General features: G+C 36.2%; 1 protein-coding gene across 9 annotated transcripts in view; it reads left to right on the top strand.

The window, feature by feature from the left end:
- Nucleotides 1-13,118, top strand: part of TMCC1 (transmembrane and coiled-coil domain family 1) — a 232,902-nt gene that overhangs the window by 176,308 nt on the left and 43,476 nt on the right. The window lies entirely within an intron of this gene.

Here is a 13,118-nt window from a genome sequence, read left to right as displayed (position 1 = left end):
CTGATTCTAAAGTGAATATACATTAATACTATTTGCCCTTGAGCCATTGGATTTAAGGTCCAGATTTTTTACTCTGATATTAAATTATTCTCTTATGACTTACGGTTAATAATGTAAATACTGACTTCATTAAAGAGATTTGTGGCTCTGCTCTGTACCCTTTTTTTCTGTTTGTTCCGTATCTTGGGTTTTAAAACCTTGGCACATCTCTGTTTGTTCTGGGGTTATAAAAGGTCAGTTTACTTATCTGTGTTTTATTAAGAATGCTAGCTCAGGTTGAATGGGTTGGTCAGAAAGAAAGAATTCAATAAAAAAAATAATAAAATAAAATAAAGAATTCATGGGAGAGCCCTAAAAGGGTAGGAGGTGGAGACTGATAGTAAAACAGAATTAACTCCTTTCCCCCCTTATTGACAGTCGAAAGGGAGGAGGGGAACATAAAATGTAATTGAAACATTTTTAGTTGATTTTCTCCATGATTGTATTAATTCATGAGTAGAGAAAATTTGCTTAAAAATATACTGAGTACCTGAGTAAATGATTGTAGATGAAATTGTTTTGTTGCTTCCCTACCCATGTTTCCCTCTTACTTAACAAACTATTCATTGACTGGTGAACTAAAATACTCTCATTGAAACAATGATTAAAATACTCAGAAATGAGGTACTTGCTCCACATCTGTAATTCTTAGTATGACTATCTGGATATTAAACTGCTATAGATTGGGGTTCATATATGTCCTCCTTACGTGAGATTGCAACATGCTTTGTTAAGAGTTCATTCTATACTACAGAATGAATATTTTGAAGGAAGATTCGAGGGGAAAATACATTTGACTATAGGTAATAAATGGAGAATTTTAGAAAGCTGGACAATGTTAAACTTATATCTGTTTTTTAATGAGATTAAAATATCTCCAGATATTGACAAGTTCTAAAGATGAATAATTCCCTCTTTTCTTTCTTAATAACCCTGCAACACCACACATCTATATGTTTAAGTCATATATGTAATGCAGGCATTCCAGATAATTCCTTACCAATGTTGACATTGCTTGGGTTTTCTATACAAATGCCCAGAATTTACAGTGGCAATTCAGAACATACATGTGTAATCACTTGGTCATATGTAGATGCTTTACCTTGTAAACAAGTGTTATTTACATTGGGCTGTATTGTATCAAACAGTGAACTTTTAAAAGATAAAACTCCTCTCTCATCTGAACCTTACATTCTAGTTGGGGAAGATGACAACACATGATAAACCTAATAAGTAAACTATGGAGTGTGTTAGAGAAGTAGGATGGGCTATAAAAACAATAAAGGGGGGTGAGATTGGAAGTGCTGAGGGTAGACTGCTATTTTAAAAAGATAGTAAGTTTAAGAGACATTTGAGGAAGGGCTTAAAAGAAATAAGCTCGTTAGCCGTACAGCTGTCTGAGAAGTGAGCATTCCCAGTAGAGGGTACAGCCAGAACAAAAGCGGGAGTGTTGCTGATTATATGCAAAGAATAGAAGAGAGGTTGGTATGACTAGAGCAAGAAGGGAGGGCAGAGTGGTAGGAATTGCGGTGTCAAAGATGTAATAGAGTTTCTCAGTTGCCTATTACTGTAAAACAAACGACTTCAAAATTGAGTGACTTTAAACAACTATTTTATTTGCTCACAGTTCTTGTGAGTCAGCTATTTGGGCTGGGATTAGTTGGGTGGTTTTTGTGCTGGTCTTGCCTGGAGGTCACTATTATTGCTGGGTAGCTTAGGTGGAGCTGGATGGTCTAAGATGGGCTTCCTTACATGTCTGATAGTTGGTTCTGGCTGTTAGTTGAGCCTGTCTCCATGTGGTATGAGGATTTTAGCCTGAACAGCTGTAAGGATGGAGTTGTCATTAACTGAGATGTAAAGCCTTCTGGAGATCTTGATGTAGCAAGAGAGAGCAAGCCTCGATATACAAACACATTTCAGGTCTCTGCTGTGTCACATTTGATGTTCATGTGGCCAAAGCCAAGGCCATGACCAAACCCAGTTTCACAGGATGGAGAAGTAGATTCCACTTTTTGATGGAAGGAATGAGAAAGTCAAATTTTAAAGAGAAAGGCATACTTGATTGGATGAATTTGTGGCTATACCCTTGAGGCCATTTTTAAGGACTGGCTCTCTCTTTGAATGTAAAGGGAATACATTGAAGAATTTTAAGCAGAGGAGTGACATAATTTGACTTTTGTTTTTAAAGGATCATTCTGGCTTAGTACTGAGAATAGATTATATGGTGGCAAGGGAGACCAGTAAGAAGGCCATTCTAGTAACCCAGGCAAGATATGATCATGGCTCAGACTAAAGTAGCAGAAGTGAAGGTAATAAGAAGTGGTTAGATTTTGGATGTATTTTGAATGTACAGTCAAGAGGATTTTCTGGTGGATTGGATGTAAGGTATGAAAGAGAGAAATTGATGACTACAAGGATTTTAGGTTGAACAGCTGGAAGAACGGATTTGTCATTAACGAAATACAAAGTCTGCTGGTGGGTCAGGTTTTGTGGGAAAGAGCAAGAGTTCAGTCTGAGATGTTTGTTAGATGTCTAAGTGAGAATAACTGACTATACGAGTCTGGAATTTAGGAGGTCTGGGCTGAAAATACAATTGAAGGCTGAAAATACAATTAGATGATATTTAAAATCAGAAGACTAGATGAAGTTACCAAGAGAGGGAATAAATGTAAATAAAGGAGAGAAGAGGAAAAAGAACTGAGCCCTGAGTAATCTGGTTTGAGAATAACAGGAGGAGGAATAGTGGCCCATAATGGATGAGGAAAATCAAGTTGGAAGCCAAGTATAGAAATTCTTCATAGGAGGAGAGAAACAGCAGCTCTGTCAAATGATGCTGATGGGTCAAGTGAGGTAAGGACTAAGAACTCATCTTCGAACATAGTAATGTAGGAAGGATTGGTCATCTTCCCAAACATTTTTTGGTAGAATGATGAGATTAAAACCAGTTGAGTGAGTTTGAGAATGGGAAGAGAGGAATTTGGAGACCATTTTAATGAGTTTTACTTCAATAGGGAGCAGAGAAGTGAGCAGTAACTGGTAGAGGAAATGAGGTCAAAAAGAAGTTTTTTAAAGGTGGGAGATGGGAAAAATCATGTTGATGGGAAAAATTCAGTAGAGAGGGAAAATTCGTCCATTTCTTTCATTTATTTTATTTAATAAACTTAAATGTGCAGGCACTATTCAAAGCACTTTACAAATATGAACTCAACTAATATAAGAATGAAACAGTGACTGGCCATTCAGTATAAAGTACTGTGGTGGGAGCTCTCAGGAGTTCAGTAATGTGTAAGACACATCTCTGATTTAAGGACTCATGGTCTCTATTAGAAATATAAAAACTTGCAAAAATAACTAAAAATAGGAAGGTGATACAAAATAGAAAAATTATACTGTTTACAGGTTTAGAGAAGGGTGAGTATTTTTGGCTGGGGAATGAGGAGTGTCCATAATTTGATTCCAGTTAAATACCTCTGGGCCTTTAAACTAAAGGTAGACTAATTTGGACTTCAGTTTATATATTTTTACCTTGAGCATGGACAAGAGTGTGTGTATTGTAAGGTAGACTGGGGACGGGGTTCGAGGTAGGAGGGAAAGTTTCAAGAAGTCAAAAAAGCAGAAAAGGCAACCTCAGAGATACTACCTTCTCTATCACCGTAATTGTCATCTTCATGTTCAAACTTACAATCCCCATATGTAGGGGGAGTGGGGGTGGGAGAGGAGAGGGTGTATGAGTGTACACATGCAAACCGTGTATGCATCTTCAATACCTAAAATACAAGGAGTTCTCTGTTAGTCCTCTATTTGACTCTATTAGATATATTTAGGAGCCTATCTTTGATTTTAAAATAGTTTGGGGAACAATCCGGATTATTTTTCAGATAAGTGGAATAGGAAATGTGAGATGTGTAAGGCCAGGAAATAAGATTAGAATATGTCCTTTAATTCTCATTTGCTCTTCATTAAAAGTGTTGTGGTTGTTGGAAGTCTGAGGAAGTAGAGAATACAAACCGTGTTTAGACTGATACTTGGGTGGAAGAAAGTATTTTATATTCAGTGGAAACCTGTGAGAATAAATTTATAGAGAATCATTTCTGGAGAGTGTAGAAGCTTAATTAAGTTGACTTCTTATTTCTGGTGGTTCCTCTGGTATCTATTTTTTAAAAATCTAGGCACATTCTGGGGCACCTCGGTGGCGCAGTAGTTAAAACACCTGACTCTTGGTTTCACCTCAGGTCATGATCTCAGAATCTTGAGATCAAGCCCCGCATCAGGCTCAGCACTCAGCTCAGGCTCAGCACTCAGCTTAGACTCTGCTTGAGATTCTTCCTCCCCCCTTGCTCATGCACTCTCTCTTTCAAATAAATTAATTAATTAAATCTTTTTTAAAAAAATGTAGGCATACTTCAATTATGTCCTGATTGCAAGCTCAGGGAAAAGATTCTTATGGGGATCCAAAAGAGCTCACAAAAAAAGGAATATGTATGGTCAAATTACATATCGAACAATGGTCAAGTTTATCCTTAATTAAAGGAATGCAGTTGATACTTAAAATAAGATTTTATTTTCACTTACCAGAGTAATCAGATGCAAAAGTTTGATACCTAGAGCTGGCACAGTCATTCGCCTACACTGTTGGTAGTAGATCAAATTGCTGTAATCTTTCCAAAGGGTAATTTGGTAATCTCTACCAAAGTGTAAAACATATGCACTCTCTGATACACTGGTGGAATTTACATTATTAGTATGCCCACAGAAGTTTACCAAGATACATATAAATATGTTATAGTGTTGTCATTTAAATAGGGGAGAAAATTACTTTGATGCCCACTTGAAGTGCCACAACATTAAATATCTTTGATATCCTCCCCCAAAGATGGTGCAGCCTTCTTCCTTACCAAGGAACTGGATCCCATATTGTCCTATTTAACAGTTATCAGGTGGGTTCCAGGAAATTTTAAGTTTCCTAGAAATAAAGGCTTTTATTTATTCTGTTAATGGCGGTCACTAGAGATAAGGTGTGTACAGAATGAGAGATCAAATACTCCAAGAAGAGTCTCACCAAAGAGCTATTAGGAACAGAATTGGCAGCAATAGGAAGCTGCTAGTTAGGAAACAAATCTTTAAGAAGTAAAGACTACGTGGATTAGTATGTGAGAATGAAATGGGGGAGTGGGTAGTCTGGAGAAAGTTTATCACAACTCTGTGTCTTCAGGTAATTATTTTAATTTTTAAGAGGTCCATTTTCATTTTGAAGAACCAAACTGCCAGTGAGGTCACACAATTTGAAAGAGGAGAGGAAGAGAGAACTTTTATTACATACTTCTTCCTAAACTAAAGCTGCTTTTATAGTCTGCATCAGTGTGTTTACATTTATGATACATACATTTTATCATATATATTTATCAAGTATAGGTCAGTTTATGAAACGATCCAGTTTTTGCCTGTTTATCTAATGTTTTCCCTTGCGTGAGCTGTTGTAAATTGCTTGCATCATTTGACTGTTATTCTCCACTGAATTAATTATATGCCAGATTACCTCTGAGTTTTGGAGCTGGATAAAGAGAAATAGTAAAGCCAAGTGCAGGATATCCAGGTGGCAGCTGTTCATACCTCAAACAGTGAGCAAGATCTAAAGAACTACGCTCAATATCTTCTTTTGGAGCATGAAAGGATTAGAGTAAGGTAGAAATTTTATTGGTTCTTACTGACCAGGTGGTTGTGGTTTTGACTAATCAGCATGAACATTTTCACCTTGGAGGCAAGGGCCCTAGATTGCATTGTTGTTTCTAAAAAGAATGATATTATCAAGAGACTGAGACTCTCTTAAGAGACCTGATTTACAGTACCAGCCCTACATGACCAGGTAGGAACTTGGGGAATTCAATTAACATGCCAGAGCTTTTATTTCTCATCTATAATATAAACATCTGTTTCACAAGATAACCTCTTCAAGAGCTTCAGATTTTAGGAGGCTCAGATGAATGTCATGTACATGAATACACATGTACAGACATGTATAGATTGTTTTTAAAAGTAAAATATACATTTTTCTATGGCTCTCAGAAATACAGACTCAGGTCTCAAACTTTGCATATATTCTGTTTCTAAACAGTTATTAGATTTAAAAAGCAATTGTTGTTGTTGTTGTTTTAAGTAATTTCTACACCCAACATGGGGCTCAGACTCTTAACCCTGAGATCAGGAGTCACGTGCTCTACTGACTGAGCCAGCCAGGTGCCCCTAAAAAGCAATTTCTTAACTGATTATCCATCTCCCTCCCTCCCTCCCTCCCTTCCTTCCTCCCTCCCTCCCTCCCTTCCTTCCTCCCTCCCTCCCTCCCTCCCTTCCTTCCTTCCTTCCTTCCAGAGAGGGTGGGGGGAGGGGCAGAGGAAGACTGAGAGATAATCCTGAGCAGGCTCCCTGCCAATGTGGAGCCCTATGCAGGGCTCGATCTCACAACCCTGACATCATGACCTGAGGTGATATCAAGAGCCTGACTTAACTGACTGAGCCACCCAGGTTCCCCATGATTATTATTCTTTAATTACAGACTATAGACAGTAAATGAAGGATTTTACCTTACTTAAACTAGAACTAATAGTGTATAGGAAAATCCGGGCTTAGACAAAGTCTTACTGCTTTGGGTAGGGTCATTATTTGTTTTGAAAAACATTCATTTTATAATTTCTTTAACCATTTTTAAGTCCAATGTAATATTATTAAATGTAGTAAATATTATCCTATATGTAAATCTTTAATTTGCGTATTGTTTGCAGAAACAAAATCTGCCTTAAGTGAGAGCAGCATATCTTTATTTGAGATCACTCTGTGTTCTACCAATTAATAAATTGGAATTTGAAATTAGTAAAAAATATATAGTGAAATGGGTATATATATGTGTGTGTACTTTTAACATTCACTTGATGATCTAAAATTTCTAAACCATTAAGAGTCTTAAGGTAAAACTGTAGTGCTTAAGTTCAGTTTTTTATTAATGTTAAAATCAGGTGTAGAAAGGTATTTTCTAGTTGCTGTTAATTCTTTGAAAAACAGGCAAATTTTCAGTCTACTTAGCTCTAAATTTTTACCGTTAAAGACTCGTGGTTATGAGTACATAAATAAGTACTTTATAAAAGAAACCCTAATTACTAGGGTATTAAACTTCCTAATTTTCTAAATTTAAGTTATCTCCAAGTAAATTCATTTCCTTTTATTAAAAAAGGATTACTATACTAGTAGATGAGAGGTACTCTGAAAACATAGCATATCTAGATTTCAGCAGTGCCTTTAACAGAGTTTTTCATGTTATCTTTGGGGGAGAAATTATAACTGATTATTCATAACTGAGTAAGTGAATGAAGGCATGAAAATAGTACTAACTCAGATAAATATCACCCTGGAACAAGGTCTCTGATGGTTTGCCGCAGGATACTTCCTGTCCTGTTCAACTTCATTAAAATCCTTGGCAAAAGAGATTACTATGGTTAATCAGAGTTGAAGGTGTCAAGCAGCTGAAAAGAATAATTAAAAATTTGAGCCATAGAATTGGAATCCATTGGTATTCTCAAATGAAAAGCAGAAGTCATCACATTATGTGATTCAGCTGTACCACATTTATGTAATATATAGAAAAGGCAACTGTTCTTAACACCATTTTCAGTTGAAGAGAAAGCAAACAGGAACTAAATTAAATGCTATGACTAAGTTCTCTAGCAAATCTCTTAACACTTAACAAAGTGATTTAGATACTGCACCAAAAAGAGTCTGCATAGTGGGATCTTAATTAATCTAAATCAGAGAAAGCTCCTATTACATTGCAATGCATTTAAGAATTAGGATGTCTTAGTCATTCTTTGAAATTAAAATTCTAGAAATGAAGTATTATTAATATTACCTCAATGTTAGGATATTGTATCAGAAACGTTGTTAATATGATTGAAACATGAAACACCCTGACAGCAGAGTTCCTAGTAGTTGAGAAGAATAAATGAAGTGCCTAACAGTATCCCCGTCTCAATTTTGTTTACAAAGAGATACTAAAAGAACATTATTTTCAATTGATCATGGACAAATTGTCTTACTAAAGTTTTCCCCTTAAGGTTATTAAAACAAGCACTAAACTGTTAGGAATTGTAATTAGGACTTTTCCTTTCCAACTCCCTAGATTGGCAGTCTGCAAATTCTATAATACCTTATAAAAGCCTTAGCAGTTTTCTCAATTTTAACTTCAGATGTTTTACAAACTTATTTTTTATCAAATCATAAGGAGATAAAAGTAATTTTTTCAGAAAACATCGTGGAAAGATAGAAAATACTTCCTGAGTGGCTGCCGAGGACAGGAACAAACTAGAAACAGTTCCATACTGATTTTCTAAATAATGGCTTAAAAACAGAGGTCTTCCATATTTATTGCTGCTTAGTCTCATATGAGAAATTTGTCCCTCAGATATTTCTAATGAATTCACTTAATCATGGGGTAGACTATGTTTTAAGGTTTCTTGCAACTCTAATTTGGAATTCTGTGAACTTTTTTTTTTGGTAATTATTTTTTACATGGTTATAGAATCTCAGAAACTAACTCAGTCCTTAGAGAATTAAAATTAGTTTGTAAACAAATACTGCCTAGTAATCAAAGGTAGTTCTGTAAAACATTGAATATAAAAAATGGAAGATTCCCATTCAGAAATCAGGCACAACTAGCTATACTTATATAATACAAGCATGTATTTGAGGTGATATGAAATATGGTTTTATTTTTTACTGATATATTCAATAGACGTTTATTGAGCTACACTGTCTGGCTTGCTCTGGAGAACTAGAAGTGAATGTTGGGCCTTCCGTATGCAGTCGCCGCTTTTTTTTTTTTTTTAAATCATAAATGAATTGGTCTCATATAATTTTTAGGGAGCCTTATTTTATAAGTAGTTTCACTAGGATCACAGATTATTGACCTGTGTCCATAGATCCTTATTTTACTGTTGAAAGTTTAGTGGTCTGCTATGTTAATTTACCCATTCAAATACTGTACAAGTGTGTGTTTTCTAATAGGATGCGGAAACCTCAGAACAGGATTTCCTCTCTCTTCTTTGGAACAAGTAATTTTATTGTTATGTTAGTTTTTTGGTTTTTGGTGGTGGTGTTTGTTGTTTTTGAGAGAGAGAGAGGGGGCGCGCATGAGTGAGGGGGTGCACAGAGGGAGAGGAGGGGAGAGAGAATCTTAAGCAGGCTGCACGCCTAGCATGGAGCCCAATGCAGGTCTCAATCTCATGACCCTGAGACCACGACTTGAGCTGAAATCAAGAGTTGGGCCACCCAGGCACCCTTATATTATTATTATTTTTTTAAGTATTTCAAAGAGGTTGAGTCTAAGGAAATCAGGCCAGTGGACATGATGGCATCTTTGTTGGATTCTGACAAGTAAAATCAAGATTGAAGGCTTACAAAGATATTTAAAGAATGAATTATCTTTTGTGAAAACTCTTGAATCACAAAATTCAGTCAGTTTTTAGATGTCCAGGAACGTATAAGCTCTCCCCCCATCCACCCCCCCCTTCTAATCATCCCCCCCCAGCCCGCCCCGCTTTTGGAAATGTGAGAGAGTATTTTGGTTGTCACAAAGACTTAAGGAGGGGAGCGATACTGGCATTTAGTGCATAGAACCCATGGAGGCCTTAATAGCCAAAATGTCAGGAGTAACCTTGGTTGGGAGCAGAGTTTCCAGGCATATTTCCTTATTTTCTTCCCTCTTCTCCTCCTTTTCCTTCCTCATTAGAAAGTGAGAACCGCAGCTGTACGGACATTTGGGGTAGTAATGTGCCCTTAGTACACTTACGTCCTTTGCACAGCACTCATTTGGTGCCATTCCCTCTTTTACAGCTAGGAATTTCTTTTGAGGAAACATTGGTATGTAAATTCTTTATACTTTCTATATTAGAACATATTTATTGGCCCCAGGAGAAGGTGTCATGTTATCTTCCTTATCTTCTTTTCTCCTTTATGGTTAGATCATTGCTACTGCTGTGTACACATCTATTGTGTATGCAGTAATCCCGTTTAGGAGTGAGTTGTTCCTGGCTTCAGCTTTGGCGATGAACCTGTGCTTGTGCAATTTTTCAGAAACAGTGCAGATTCTCATTCAGCCGTTTTGATTACTCTAAGCCTGATGTGAATTTGGAATTCAGAAAAGTTAGTTGCTTTGACTTGTTCACTTACACGTGCTGTTCACGTTTAGTGTAAATACATTTGAACTGAAGAGCATATGAATATTTGGTTTCATATTTGGCATCTATTAAATATTGACACTAATTATAGAAATATATCTAGGAGATGTATTTTTTTGGACCAAAATTTCAGCTTTACTTTCTTTCCAACCATTTCTAAGTGACTGTTTTTTTCCTTATTACAGTTCAAAATATCTGAATTTGATTCATGATTTTCTTTCCCACGAACTATTCTTTTACTCTTCCCTATTTAGAAATGTATCATCATTCTCTTAGGCTAGAAACTTGGGCCCTGTCTTTGATTTATTCTTCTCTTTAATCTCCAGTGTATAGTCAGCGGATCCTATTGGTTTCTTCTTCAGAAGAATCATTAAGCCTTTTCTTTTGCATTTCCTCTGCTACCACTTTACTCCAATCCTTACCATCCTTCAGTGTTCTTACCTCTGGCCTCTCACCTCTCTTTTTCAAGCTTGTGACCCCTCAGCTTAAAACTAGTGAAACAGAAAACAGAATCCTTTAAAACATAGTATCTCAGGAAGAAATGGAAGGCAAATGAATATTAACCCTGAGATCATCTAATCTGCAACAGAGTAAAATTTTTCTGTCTTTTGGCCTAAATTTCAACTAATTTCAAAGATTTGCTTATTTATTCCTTCATTTAACAGTATTTATCAAGTATATCCTCTGTTCTGGTGTTAATAGCCAAATATTATACTTACTGTCTTTTCATTCCCCTTTGACAGTTCATCTGATTTCTTCAACTATCCTATTTATGCTTTCTGTGGTTTTTCATCCTCAACCCTGCAAGTGCCAGTCCTGTTTCATAAGTACTAACCCTTGATTCATTTTAAGCTCCGTAAGTCACAACAAGTCCACAACTGCTGGATGGCAATTCAGCGACTCAATTCCATCTCCTCTGTAGACCAGCAACCTTCCAGCCCCATCTTAGTGATATAATAAGGTCTGTTCTCTAAGCTTGCTGGTGTTAACAATAGAATACTATAATGTAATAGTTTCTTAAGAGAAAGGGTAAAGGAATGAGAAATTGGCCATTTGACTGGTTTTTTATAACAAACTTTAGGAAGTTTGGTAGGAGTTATGTTTTCATAAGTAGTTAATATCTGTAGTATCTTGTCTTCATCTTGCTTCTTGCTCTTTCTTGGTTATATCTCTTTATTTAGAGTCAGGTGGCTATTCTTAATATTTGGAACCACTGGGGCTCTGTGTAGTTTAGTGGAAAATTAAATAGCAAAGAATAATGAACAAGGTTACTCTAAAATGTATAGCTTCATATTTACCTCCCACCTACTCCCCCAGCCCACCCCACTCCACCCCCCGCCATCTGTGGCTAGTAATATTTTGCAAAGAATAAATTGAGATAAAATCTTGTTCTCCTTACATGGACTTGAAATAGCCAATTGAATGCCATTTTTCATTTTTAGCAATTTTCATATTTTCTGAGAATGTGGAAAATGTGCTTTATTTTTTATTCCTTAGAACTTCAGTATGGTCTGTTGTTCACCTGGGATTTGGAAAGTATAAAATAGATCAAGTAAGGATTTTCAAGAGATGGCTTATGTAACTCTGACATTCATGGAGTATAGCTAGAAAACAGCTCTTCACTGTGGTGAAAAGCGTTTTCTAAAACAATACAGCATTATCTATAATTGCCTCCAGGTGGTAGTTTTACAGACAGAGAATATGCTTGAGCATATTCTAACATTTTACTTTATATTTTAAAATTTCTGAGTTTTTTGTTTTGTTGTTGTTTTGTTTTGTTTGTGTTTTGGGTTTTTTTTTTTTTTAACATTGAAGGTTAGCAACTAAAATCAACCTGGTTCCACCAAAGACTCTTTATATTTTTTTCCTCATGAGCCTGCTATTTTGAAAATATTTGTTCACAAACACCATATATTATTTTCCTTTCAAAAAAAAAGTAATCAAGGGCTAAGACCCAATCATATCTTTTCTTCTTCTTCTTTTTTTTTTCCAGTCACCATTTCTGAATAGCACTGGTACATTGGCATTACCTGGAGTAGTCATAATCCCAGTCAAAATTAAATATTTCTCACTTTAATCTGCCAATACAACTTTATTATGGGTGACTTACACTTTCCATTGGGCCTCTAGAAGTCCTCAAAACAATTTGACCCTTTCATGGACCTCAGGTTGGAGACCACTATTCTATACTATGTCTCATGACATAAACAATATTATACCATTTCATTTTATGAAATAAATTTTTGTATGATTATGCAGTTGCTTTACAGGCAATACAGGAAGATTACCTGGCCCTTCCTTGAGTAAGGGGATTGTATTCCTATCAGGGCTTTATGATGCTTTGCAGTTGTGAAACCGCTCTCCACAGCACCTTTGAGGCTGTGGTAGATGACATTGTGGTACGTGATTCCTTTGAGGTAGGCAGAGCCTAAATAAGCAACCTTCAGTGCTTATTGTCCTTTTTAAGTTAAGTGTCTCGGGTAGCGTAATTTAGTTAGTTTCTAGAGAAGGTCAGTGCTTATATTCTTCCTTCCTAAAACCTCATAATTCTGATATTGGCTTTGACATTAAACAAAAGCTTCTCTTGCTTTCCTTTCTGAACTAATTCATTCTAAGCAGTAAAAGAAAGTATTTGCCTAATTTAAAAGTTCATATGACCATACTAATCTCAAGAGATTTTAAACACCTTACCAGTTCCTTACTTTGTCATTTGTTGCTCCTCCAGCCACTAGCTAGATATGGGGGTTTGCTTTTATACAAGGAGAGCTGCTGGAGTTAAAGAAAACCTACCTTACTGAATCCCATTGGGAGGTTAATGTTAGCTGGACTGGTTGCCTGGTGGAAGAAGGCAGAAGAGAC

Source organism: Ursus arctos, unplaced genomic scaffold (genome assembly GCF_023065955.2).
Source record: "Ursus arctos isolate Adak ecotype North America unplaced genomic scaffold, UrsArc2.0 scaffold_14, whole genome shotgun sequence".
Classification (NCBI taxonomy): Eukaryota; Metazoa; Chordata; class Mammalia; order Carnivora; family Ursidae; genus Ursus; species Ursus arctos.
Note: the sequence above shows the minus strand (reverse complement) of the source record. Positions and strands in the feature narration are given on the sequence as shown.